This window comes from Marmota flaviventris, chromosome 10 (genome assembly GCF_047511675.1).
Source record: "Marmota flaviventris isolate mMarFla1 chromosome 10, mMarFla1.hap1, whole genome shotgun sequence".
NCBI lineage: Eukaryota > Metazoa > Chordata > Mammalia > Rodentia > Sciuridae > Marmota > Marmota flaviventris.
This window is the reverse complement of record NC_092507.1, coordinates 64,240,200-64,252,300: the sequence shown is the minus strand read 5'-3', so window position 1 is coordinate 64,252,300 and position 12,101 is coordinate 64,240,200. Positions and strand designations below refer to the sequence as shown.

The window sequence follows — 12,101 nt, the reverse complement described above, 5'->3', positions numbered from 1 at the left end:
ACCTTCAGCCTATGTATGTCTTTTCCTATCAAATGCGTCTCCTGTAGGCAGCATATTGTTGGGTCTTGTTTTGTGATCCATTCTACTAGCCTGTGTCTCTTAATTGGTGAGTTTAAGCCATTAACATTTAGGGTTATTATTGAGATATGGGTTGTTCTTCCAGCCATATTTGTTTATTTCTGTTACTAAACATGGTTTGTTTTCCTCCTTGATTATTCCCCCCCCCCTTTACTGTCCTACCTCCCACTGTTGGTTTTCATTATTATTTTCCATTTCCTCTTCCTGTAATGCTTTGGCGAGGATGTTTTGAAGAGATGGTTTTCTAGCTGCGAATTCTTTAAACTTTTGTTTATCGTGGAAGGTTTTAATTTCATCCTCCATCCTGAAGCTTAATTTCGCTGGATACACAATTCTTGGTTGGAACCCATTTTCTTTCAGTGTTTGAAATATGTTATTCCAGGATCTTCTAGCTTTCAGAGTCTGTGTTGACAGATCAGCTGTTATCCTGATTGGCTTACCCCTAAATGTAATCTGCTTCCTTTCTCTTGTAGCTTTTAAAATTCTCTCCTTATTCTGTATGTTGGGCATCTTCATTATGATGTGTCTAGGTGTGGATCTCTTATGATTTTGCACATTCGGCGTCCTGTAGGCTTCTAGGATTTGGGGTTCTGTCTCATTCTTCAAGTCTGGGAAGTTTTCTTGTATTATTTCATTGAATAGACTTCTCATTCCTTTGGTTTGGAGCTCTGTACCTTCCTGTATCCCAATGACTCTTAAGTTTGGTCTCTTAATGTTATCCCATATTTCTTGGATGTTCTGCTCATGGTTTCTTAACAGTCTTGCTGAGCTGTCTATGTTCTTTTCCAGTTGAAATACTTTGTCTTCATTGTCTGATGTTCTATCTTCTAAGTGTTCTACTCTGCTGGTAGTATTCTCCATTGAGTTTTTAAGTTGGTTTATTGCTTCCTGCATTTCTAGGATTTCTGTTTGTTTGTTTTTTATAACCTCTATCTCCCTGTATAGTTGATCCTTTGCTTCCTGGATTTGTTTGCGTAATTCGTTGTCGAAGTGATCTTTCATTGTCTGATTTTGCTGTTTAATGTCTTCCTTGATACTCCAGGTCATCTGAAGCATGTATATCCTGAATTCTTTATCTGACATTCCATCTGCTGCAGCTGTTACCTCTTCTAAAGTTGCGTTGACCTGCATTGCTTGTGGTCCTTTCTTTCCTTGTCTTTTCATACTGCTTGCGTATCTTTCCTGCAGGTGCGGGCGGTGGCTGTGCTCTCTCCTTATTCCAATTGGGGTGTCGTGGCTACCACGCCGGCAGGTCACTGGGCCTGTTCTGGGAGCTGGCGGCGGCTCTGTTCTGCCCCTACTCCAATTGGGGTGACGAGTGTACCACGCCGGCAGGCCACCGGGCCTGATCCGCCGGTCGGTAGCAGGTTTGCCTACCCTGCAGGCGCGGGCAGCGGCTCTACTCTGCCCCTACTGCAAATGGGGTGACGTGTCTGTCGTACCGGCAGGCCACTGGGCCTGTCCCGCTGGTCGGTCGCAGATCTGCCCACCTTTCGGGCACGGGTGGAGGCTCTGCTCTGCCCCTACTCCAATTAGGGTGTCATGGCTACCCCGCCTGCAGGACGCTGGGCCTGTTCCTGGCACGGGCAGCGACTCTGCTCTGCCACTACTCCAATTAGGGTGGTGTTTGTACCACGCCGGCAGGCTCCTGGGCCTGATCCGCCGGTCTGTTGTAGGTCTGCCTACCTTGGAGGCGCGGGCGGCGGATCTGCCCTGCCCCTCCTACCACGCCTGCGGACCCCTGGGCCTGATCTGCAGGTTGATCACTGGTCTGCTCACCCTGCGGGCACGGGTGGCAGTTCCGCTCCGCCCCCACTCCAATTGGGGTCACGTGACCACCACACCGGCAGGGCCTGATCCGGGCGTGGGAGAAGGATCTGCTCTGCCCCTACTCCAGTTGGGGTGACGTGTGTACCACACTCGCAGGCCACTGGGCCTGACCCGCCAGGCTGACACAGGTCTGTTTACCTTGCAAGTGCGAACTGCGGCTCTGCCCTGCCCCTCCTACCACGCCCATGTACCACTGGGTCGCGGGTCTGCCCACCTTGCGGTTGCGGCTGGCGGCTCCGCTCCGCCCCCTCTCCAATTGGGGTCACGCGGTCACCACGCTGGCGAGCCGCTGGGCCTGCTCCGGGCGCTGGCGGCGGCCCGGCTCCTTCCCTCTGGCTCCACGACAAATTGAGGAGACTCGGGTGACTGTGCCTCACCCCCCCTACCAGGAGACCAACTGCTTATGTCACCACTGTTATTGATGAAGTTCCCTCCTCCGCCGCTTTCTGCAGACATCAGATCTCTGCCATGTTGGTATCCTATGCGAATGGCAGCATTTCGTTCCCCTTGCCGGGCAACCAAAGCACCGGGTGAGTCCTGACCGGCCCTCAGCAGGACCCGGACCGAGAAGCAGTTTCCGCGGGCTCCTAGCCCCGGGCCAGGGAAGTTCTGGGAGCCGGAACTCGGCCACTCCGTGCTCGGTGTAAGCTCCTATAAATGTAAGCTCCAAGAAGCAGTCCCCGCGGGCTCAGTTCCGGGAGCCGGAACTCGGCAGCCCCGTATTCACTTTGATAAGATCAGGTTCTAAGAAGCACCCAGGCGCTGAGCCCTAGTAATCTGTCTGCAAGCCGCAGGCGAATTGCAGCCTGAAATTACCTGTTCTATGGCTGAATGAGCTGCGGTCAGTCGAAAACAGCGGTGGTGACGTCAGTTTACCAACATGGTGGCTGCTGGCCTCCTCTGTGGTCTGACCGGTGTGGAGAACCGAGATGGACCGCTTCCTTCCCCCGTCTCGAACCCAGAATTCAGCCCTGAGTACGGTGCTTGCGCGGCTGGCAGAAACTGCAGCGCTGTAACCCTGCGTCTCTATCCCAGACTTTAGCCGCGGGGCGATTTGCTGAATAAGCAGTGTTACCCTCCGTGCGACAAACCTCTCGCGTTTGAGTCCCCGTAGCCGATCCTCGTGCGATGGAAATCCTTCCTCCAGGTTCCGGAGCACCCCACTATTGCTGGAAATTCCTAACAAAATATCCTTTAGCCGTCCTGACTTGTCATACTCCCACACAGTGAAGCAGCACACGGGGACAATGCACTCCCCTCGCCGCCATCTTCCTTCTCCCCCCAATTTTTAGAATTTTGTAAAGCAGTTTTATAAAATTCATTGTAAAATTTCAAAGGAATGTTTTTTTTTTCTTTTAAAGCTAGTGCTATTACTCAAGTTCCTGTGATAGTGGTTAAAAATGTATGAAGAGTATGGCTTATTATTTGAAGAAATATATCAAAGATAAGCACGGGATATCAGCACATGCTGCATTAGTATGGATTAGGGTTAAGAATTGTTATGATTTGGATCTGAAACATCCCCCAAAAGCTCATGTATTGAAGGCATGGTCCCTAAGGCAGCAGTGTTCAGAGGTGGGGCCTTTGAAAGTGACTGGATCATGAGGTCTCTGGTCTTGTCAATGGATTAATTCATCCATGGATTTATAATTTAATGGGCTCTTGGAAGGTGGGGCCTAGTTTGAGGAGTGCCCTTAAATGCTATCTCCAGCTCCTGTCCCTCTCTCTTTTTGCATCCTGGCTGCAAGGAGGTAAGAAACTTTGCTGTACCATGTGCTTCCTCATATCATGTTCTGCCTTGCCACAGGCCCACAAACAGGAGCCAAGTGACTACGGGCTGAAACCTCTGAAACCATGAGTCCAAACAAACCTTTTGTCCTTTTATAATTTTTTTCTCAGACATTTTGTCACAGTAATGGAAAGCTAACACAAAAATGGCAGGGAAAAAATCAGAAGCAGATAAGAAAAAAATCCAAATGTTGGAACTGAAGAACATCATGCTCAATGAAAAAAGCCAGACCCAGAAAATCAAGGGTTGAATGTTTTCTCCAAAATGCAAAAGTCAGACCAAAATAAGGGGGAAAAAAAGAATCAAGTGGTGGGGCAGGGAGAATCCCATGAAAATAGAAAACAGATCAGTGGAGAGGGGAAGGGGATTTATGAGGAGGGAAGAGGGATAGGAAAAGGTGGAATGATGGAATAAAATTTTCCAAACTTCCTATTTACCTATATGAACATACAATAGTCAATTTCACCTTTATGTATACCTATAAAGCACTGATTAAATAAAGCACTAATTTAATTAATATATCTATATTATTATATTTAATTAATATATCTATATTATTGTATTTATATAATTATGTATTTATATATGTATATATAATTATATAATTAATATATCTGTATATAATTATATTTAGATATATTTAATTAATACTGCTATTAATATATCTATTAATAGAAGGAAGGCCAGTAGAGGAAAGGAAATGGGGAGAGAGAAATGGAGAAAAAGGGAAGCACTGGGAACTGAATAGAAGCAAATTGTCCATGTTTGTGTTATTATGTCAAAATGAACTCAGATCTTATGTGTAACTATAATGCACTAATAAAAAATATGAAAAATATATCCAAATGTTCAGATGGACATATACCCTCAAGGAGGAGTGCAGGTCTCCCCACTCTCATCTCTGAGGGGGTCAAGCAGCCTGGATAGGACTAAGTCAGTCAGGTAATTCTGTTCCTTTGACCTTTTTCCTTTCTCACAATGGATCTTTCCAAAGAATGTTAATAAATATCAAGAGTCAACTATAAATTTTACTCCTTTTCCCTCTGTTATTCTTAAGTTAGCTCACTAAATATGGAGAGGTAAAATAAAATGCCAGGTTTCTTGCACAAGCAATCTGTTTAGATCCTTTTAAACAGAGTAGGAGTTAATTTCTGTTTTATAGAGAAGCAAACTGACCCCAATAGAAGGTTAAGTGCTCTAATAGCTGGTGAATCAGAGGTCAGCGTGAACATCTAAACACAAGAGGACCTGAGTTAGATAGAGTCCCACGTTCTTTGCACCTACTCTCAAGTGGATTATCAGATGCTGCAGGGCTTGATTCACCCTTGAATGTCAATGAGAATAAAAAGGAGCCACATCAGAGGACCTCAACAGGCAGGGTTTGCCAGAAGGTCCGCTATTGGGTTGACTTCCAAACCTGTTGCTTTTACTACCTCCTTTAAAACCAGCTTTCCAAACAGCACCGTTGGGGCTGAATCTCTAGGATTCAGAGAAAATTATAAGGTTGTGTCTGTGCCCCTCTTTGGCCCAGAAAATAGCCTAGACAGTCAGCTCTTGAAGAAGGTAGGACTATTCCTTCAAAGTACCACATAAATACATTCTTGGAAGACCCTAAGTGGTGCCAACAAGAGTTTCTGGCCATGTGAGGACGATAGTTAGGACTAAAAACACGTTGTTATGAATGAGAACCAAAGCAGAATCCTGACTGCAAGAGAGAAGCCCCTGACTATGTGAGGACTTGTGAATGGAAAGAGAGTATGGATAATTATAGTCTCCCTATGCCCACACCCTCTGGTTCAGCATGGATGGAGTCAGTAGGTAAGGAAATGTGAACTGCAGCCTCACATATGATTTAAAAAGAAGAAAGCAGAGCTGGAAAAAAGGATGAAGGAGGCTATTTTGAAATAGTGCCCTGCTGTGAGGAAGGGTCCCTCACATGGGGCTTGCAGGTGGCCGGTCTGCATTGTTTGGCCTGCTTTTGATTCATCTTTGAAGTCTTTAAAGTCCAATCATGAAAACATTATTAACAGTTGTCATACATGAAGTTGGAAAATAAACTGTGATCCAAATTCTTTACAAGCCTGTTTGTAGCTTCTACAACGTGATGTGGAAGTTTACATTGAGAGAAACTATGGAGTTTGAGGCTCCCTGAGAATTTCTGAGACAGAGAGAACATGGGGAAGATTTTTTAGAGGCTGGGAGGTGGAATTTGCTTCATTTCAGCTTTGAGAGGTGGAGCTTCATCTCTTTTCATTGACCTATGGGAAAGAGTGTCAGGCAGCCAAGCTCACTGCGGGAATTCTCCACGGGGCTGGAGGTGAGGTGTGAAGACAAAAGCTGTGTACCAGTTGCTTGGACAAGTGTGAGCAGGTGAGAACCTGCAGGCTGGGCCCTGAGCCCTCAAGAGGGCATCTGCCTAGTCTGTAGTTCAGGACTCTCAAGGCCAGCTCCTGTCCCTGCAACCTCAGTCTGCAAGGACACAAGAACTTTCTCCCAGCAGCACTGGAAGCTATTTCAGGAAGAGAAGCAACGTGGAGAAATGATCTGGCTTTCTCAAAGCAAATGTAACCGCTGTGTCATGGCAAAAGCAGTGGCTTCATGGTGTTCTGTGGAAGGGCATGGCTGCCATCTAAACACTAAAATTTGTCTATCTTCCTTAAATAATTGATGATGAATTTATCCTTAGTGCTTTTAACAAAATGCTTCTTGAGACTACATGAATGTTCATTACCTTTTCAAAGTAATAATTACTTCTGAAATAAAACACTATTTTCTTATACTACAAATAATTATCATGTTAGAGGTTCTTTTTTTTTTTCCTTTTTTCTTTTTTTGGTACCAGGGATTGAACTCAGGGGCATTCATCCACTGAGTCACATCCCCAGCTCTATTTTGTATTCTATTTAGAGACAGGGTCTCACTGAGTTGCTTAGCACCTCGATAAATTCATGAGGCTGGCATTGAACTGATTAGTCTCCTAAGCCACTGGGATTATAGGCAGCACAACAAAGGTTCTTATTAAAACAATTTGCATTTACCATTTTTACATAATGCATATTACATAAACAGCAGTGTGGTCACATTTTATTTTCAGATATACAAATGGTAGAGATGAAAATTAACATGACTCTCAGGTTTAATTGATACAGGAAATCAAAAACATATGATGATAGACTAGGATGGTAAAAGACAACCCTACTAACTTGGATAATTTTGGAAAACCTATAGCATTACGAGACAGATGTATATATTATTTATTTAAAGAAGAAAATTAGGGAAAAAATAAAAGTAACACCTTTTTCATAGGAAAAAAACCCAATTTACTAATGTAACACTTCCTTAGAAATATTTGTATTTTTCTCTAAATTTTGAAACTAGAGTTTGCTAAAATCTAAAATATATGCTCTATTGAATAAACTTGAGATGGTCTATTGGAGAGAGAACAGGCTTTGAATTTAGGTAGATCTTGGTTTGAATCCTGGCTTTAAACGCAACTATCAGATTTTAGAAAAGTAATTTAGCCTCCCTGAGCCTCAACAATCTTATCTGTAAAACAGATAAAATTTTCCTTTGAATAAAGTTAATTTAATAAGGATGAAAATGAGCACCATTTCAATGAACCAAGCATTTGGTAGACTTGCATAGAACTGGCACTAACATGGGCTGACTAGGGAGAGATGCATAACCACCTTTGATTGCTAAATGGAGCTTGATCATTAAATTAAGATTATATTTTATTAATTTTTAGAAATGCATATATAGCTATTAAAATATTATCACATGTTTCAATCAGAAGGAAAAAAGGAAAGTTCTATAATACATTTCACAAGTTTTCTTGAGAAAAAGTAACTTTGGAGCCAAAGTTATTTTAGAACCAAATAATTAACTTCTTTTTTTTTAAGGCATATGTTCAATTGGCTCTTTCTTTAAAAAAAAAAATATTTTTAGTTGTAGATGAACACAATACCTTTTATTTATTTATTTATATATTTTTATGTGGTGCTGAGGATCAAACCCAGTGCCTCATGTGTGAGGCAAGCGCTCTACCATTGAGCTACAACCCCAGACTCCAAATAATTAACTTCTGACACCAATAGAAAGTAGTTGCAGAGCTTCAGCATTTCTGATGTGTGACAATAGTCCTCATGGATACATCACTGATGTTTAACAATGATGGGTGAGGGCTGGGGTTGTGGCTCAGCGGTAGAGAGCTCGTCTAGCACGTGCGAGGCCCTGGGTTCGATCCTCAGCACCACATAAAAATAAATAAACAAAATAAAGGTATTGTGTCCAACTACAACTAAAAAACAAATATTAAAAAAACAAAACAACAACAACAACAAAAAACAATGATGGGTGAAAACTAACACATCACTGCCATTATTTAAGAAATAGGGAAAAAACACTAAGCCCTCTGCTCAGAAAGTATATAAGCCAATAGTAACAAAAACAGCATGACACTGGCATAAAAACAAAATCATAGACCAGGGAAAAATAATAAACAAAGAGACAAACTCATACAGGTATGATCATCTGATCCTTGACAAAGATGCCAAAAAACATAAATTGGAGAAAAGACAGCCTTTTTAAAACAAATATTGCTGGGTAAACCAGATATCCATAGATAAAAGAGACTAGATCCCTATATCTCACCCTATAAAAAAGTCAACTCAAAGTGCATGAAAAAGCTAGGAATTTGACTAGAAACTTTGCAACTGCTAGAAGAAAACAACACTCCAACATATAGGCACAGCAAGGACTTCCTCAAAAAACTCCTATATCTCAGGAAGTAATACCAAGAATTAATAAATAGGATGGCATAAAAATTAAAAAGCTTCTGTGCAAAAAAATTATCAAGTTAAATGTGAACAGAGAACCTACAGAATAGGCGAAAACCTTTGCCAACTACTCTTCTGACAGAAAATTAATGTCTAGAATATATATAAAAATCTCAAAAAATCCCTTAAAAACCAAATGCAAAAACAAGCAACCAACCAAAACCACCAAATAGCTCATTTAATAAATGGGAAAATGAACTGTAAACAGATATTTCTCAAAAAAAGAAATATAAGTGGCCAAAAAATAATGAAAAAAAGTTCAATATTTTGAAGCATTCAAGGAAATGCAAATCAAAATCACACAGAGATTTTACTCCCTCCAGTTAGAATGGTAATCATCAAGAATACTACTAATAATAAATGCTGGTGAGGATGTGTAGAAAAAGGAACACTTACTCACTACTGGTGGGATTGTATTAGTACAACTACTATGGAAATCAGTACAGAGGTCCCTCAAAAGCCTAGGAATAGAACTACCTTATGATGCAGCTATACCACTCTTTGGTATTCATCCAAAAGAACCAAAATCAGCATACTATAATGATGCAGTCATACCCACATTTATAGCAGCATAATTGATAATAGCCAAATTATGGAACCAGTCTGAGTGTCTGTCAACAGGTGAATGGATAAAGAAAAGTGATATATATATATATATATATATATATATATATATATATATATATATATATACACACACACACACACACACATATACACATACATACATATATACATACACACACAAACATACTGGAGCTTTATTCAGTTATAAAGAAGTTATAAAGAAGTTTATTCAGTTATAAAGAAGATAACAAAATGATGTTATTTGCAGGAAAATGGATGAAACTTGAGAATATCATGTTAAGTGAAATAAGCCAGACTCAGAAAGTCAAGGATCATACATTTTCTCTCATATGTGAAAGATAGAAAAAAAGGGAGAAAAGGGGGTTTTCATGAAAAAAGAAGGGACTCTAGTAGAGAGGGGGGATCAGGGAGGGTGGAGAGGGAAGGAAGGAAAGGTGAGGTAACGGGCCATGAAACTGACGAAATTTTGTTATGTGCCTATGCAAATATACCAAAACGAACCCACTATTTTGTCTAATTTTAATTAAACAATAATAAAATAAAAAATATATAAGCTAAAAGTCCATTTTAAATCACTAATTTACCAGCACTTTACCATAGTCATTATCATTATGAATTGACCTTTTTGAGGAGTAAAAGTGCCCATAAGTTAAAACCACAGATTTTGTCCTGATAATTTAACTCCAAGACATGTGGTTCTTGTTCACACATTCATCCAAGGCACAGCATCAAAAATAAAGCAGCTGAGAATAGTTAATTTGAAACTTATTCTTTGGTACTCACAGTGAAAATAAAACTTTGTATCTATTAATCCTAGGTGTTAAGGTTTGGGGTATGGTTTTTGTATCCCCCAAAGGCTCATGTGTTGGGAGGCTGGTCCTCGGTGTGGTGGTGTTGGAAGGTGGTGTGGAACCTTTAAGAGGTGGGACCAAGTGAGAAGTAATTAGGTGATTGAGGGTGCTGTCCTGGAAAGGAATTAGTGTAAATCTTGTGGGACTCTGCTTAGTTCTTGGGAGAGGGTTGTTACAAAAGGAGAAGACTGGCCCCTCTCCTGTCCCTGGCTTCCTCTCTCTTCATGTGAGTTCTCCCTCTCACACATTCCTGCCATGATGCTACCCGCCATGATGTGGTATGACTAGTGGGGGTCCTTGCCAGAGTGAGCACCATGCAGCTTGGACTTTCAGCTTCAAAAACTGTGAGCTCAATAAATACATCTCTTTTCTTTACACGTTGTCCAGCCTCAGATGTTTTGTTTTAATAACAGAAAACATACTACTATACTTGGCTAAAGGTAGAATGAGCATGGGCTTTGCATCTAAGCAGACACAGAACAAATTCCAGATCTGCTGTTCACTTGCATGTGAACTTGGACAAATTATCGATCTCTGTAAGTGTAATAACCATATCCATATTACAGTTAAAGGTTGCTAAGTAAATGAGTGATAATAATGATAACTAAAACAAAAACAAAAACTAGTACCTACAAATTACTGAGGGCTTACAAGGTAGGCAGCACCAGACCAAATGTTTTTATATACTGAATCTCATTTAATCTGTAGAGAAGTTCTCTGGAGGCCTTGTTAACCTAGTTCAAAAAATGGAGGCTAAAACTACTAGGTAGGATCTGAACCTATTTGACTACAAATTTGATTATTTAGTTTTCTTCTTAAGGGCACTTGTAGATAAAGTCTCTTGATATCATTGATAGAAGCTATGATGATGATCTTCTTTTCATTAAGTGGTTTTTGAAAAACCATCTGAGTAGTATGGCTTTTGAAAAAAATAATCCTCCAATTTTAAAAGCAAGGTTTATATGCATATTTGGAAATAAAAGTGAATAAAAAAGGTTGTAAGCTTAAGACCTAGAAAACACCAGAGTTAATATTTTGTTATACTTCCTTCAAGATTAAAAATAAGTATACTCTTTTAAGCTGATTTTTATTTTTTTACATTTCTGTGATATTAAATAGCTTTGAAAATGTGATCTTTAAAAATGTTCCTAATCATTTCCTTTCTAGATGTACTATGATATACTTAACAATTATTCTATTCTTCAAGTTAGTGAGAGCTTGCTTGTAAACGAAAAATAAAATGGGTTGGAGATCTAGCTCAGAGATAAAGTGCCTAAGTTCAATCCCCATTATCAGAGAAGAAAACAAAACAAACAAAAAGTCCCTATTATCCTACTCTTGCACTCTATTTCTTTTTCTTCTTTTTTGCTCTTGTAAATGTATTGACTCATTCAATAAATATTTATTGAACACCTACCATGCACTATTCTAGGATTAAGATATTGTCATACATATAAAAAAGACAAAAAAAAAAAAAAAAGACCAAATTCTCTGCCTTCGTGGAGTTTTGCAACCTAATAGGGGAGAGGTTGACAATGAACAAAATTAACTAAATGTATACTAGAGTATAAAATGTCGTGGAGAGCCAGGCGCTGTGGTGCATACCTGTAATCTCAGTGGCCTTGGAGGCTGAGGCAGGAGGATTGTGAGTTCAAAGCCAGCCTCAGCAATTTAGTGAAGTGAAGCAACTCAGTGAGACCCTGTCTCTAAATAAAATACAAAATAGAGCTGGGGATGTGGCTCTGAGTTCAATCCCCGGTAATCATCAACCCATCCCATCCCACCCCCCTCCTACCCCCAGCAAAAAAAAAAAAAAAGTCCTGGAGAAAAAAATGAAACAGAAAAGGGGTTTGGGACAGGGAAGGAGAATTAGGAAAGGAAGATCTTAATGAGGAGGTAACATTGGCAGGAAGACCTGAAGCCACAGGCATATCAGGGAAGAGTGTCCAACACAGGGAGCAATAAATCCAGGTCCTGAAGGGCAACTGTGCCTGAGAACAGTCGGGGAGGAAGGTGAGAGAAGTAGAATAAACAAAGAGGAAATGAGAGTTGAAGAGGTCAGTCAGGACAAGACACCTCATCACACAGGGGCCTCAGGCTATTATGTGACTAGTCTGCTGGTGGGCA

General features: G+C 40.8%; 1 protein-coding gene across 1 annotated transcript in view; it reads right to left on the bottom strand.

The window, feature by feature from the left end:
• Window positions 1-12,101, bottom strand: part of Ak5 (adenylate kinase 5) — a 273,107-nt gene that overhangs the window by 175,108 nt on the left and 85,898 nt on the right. The gene's annotated exons all lie outside the window — the stretch shown is intronic.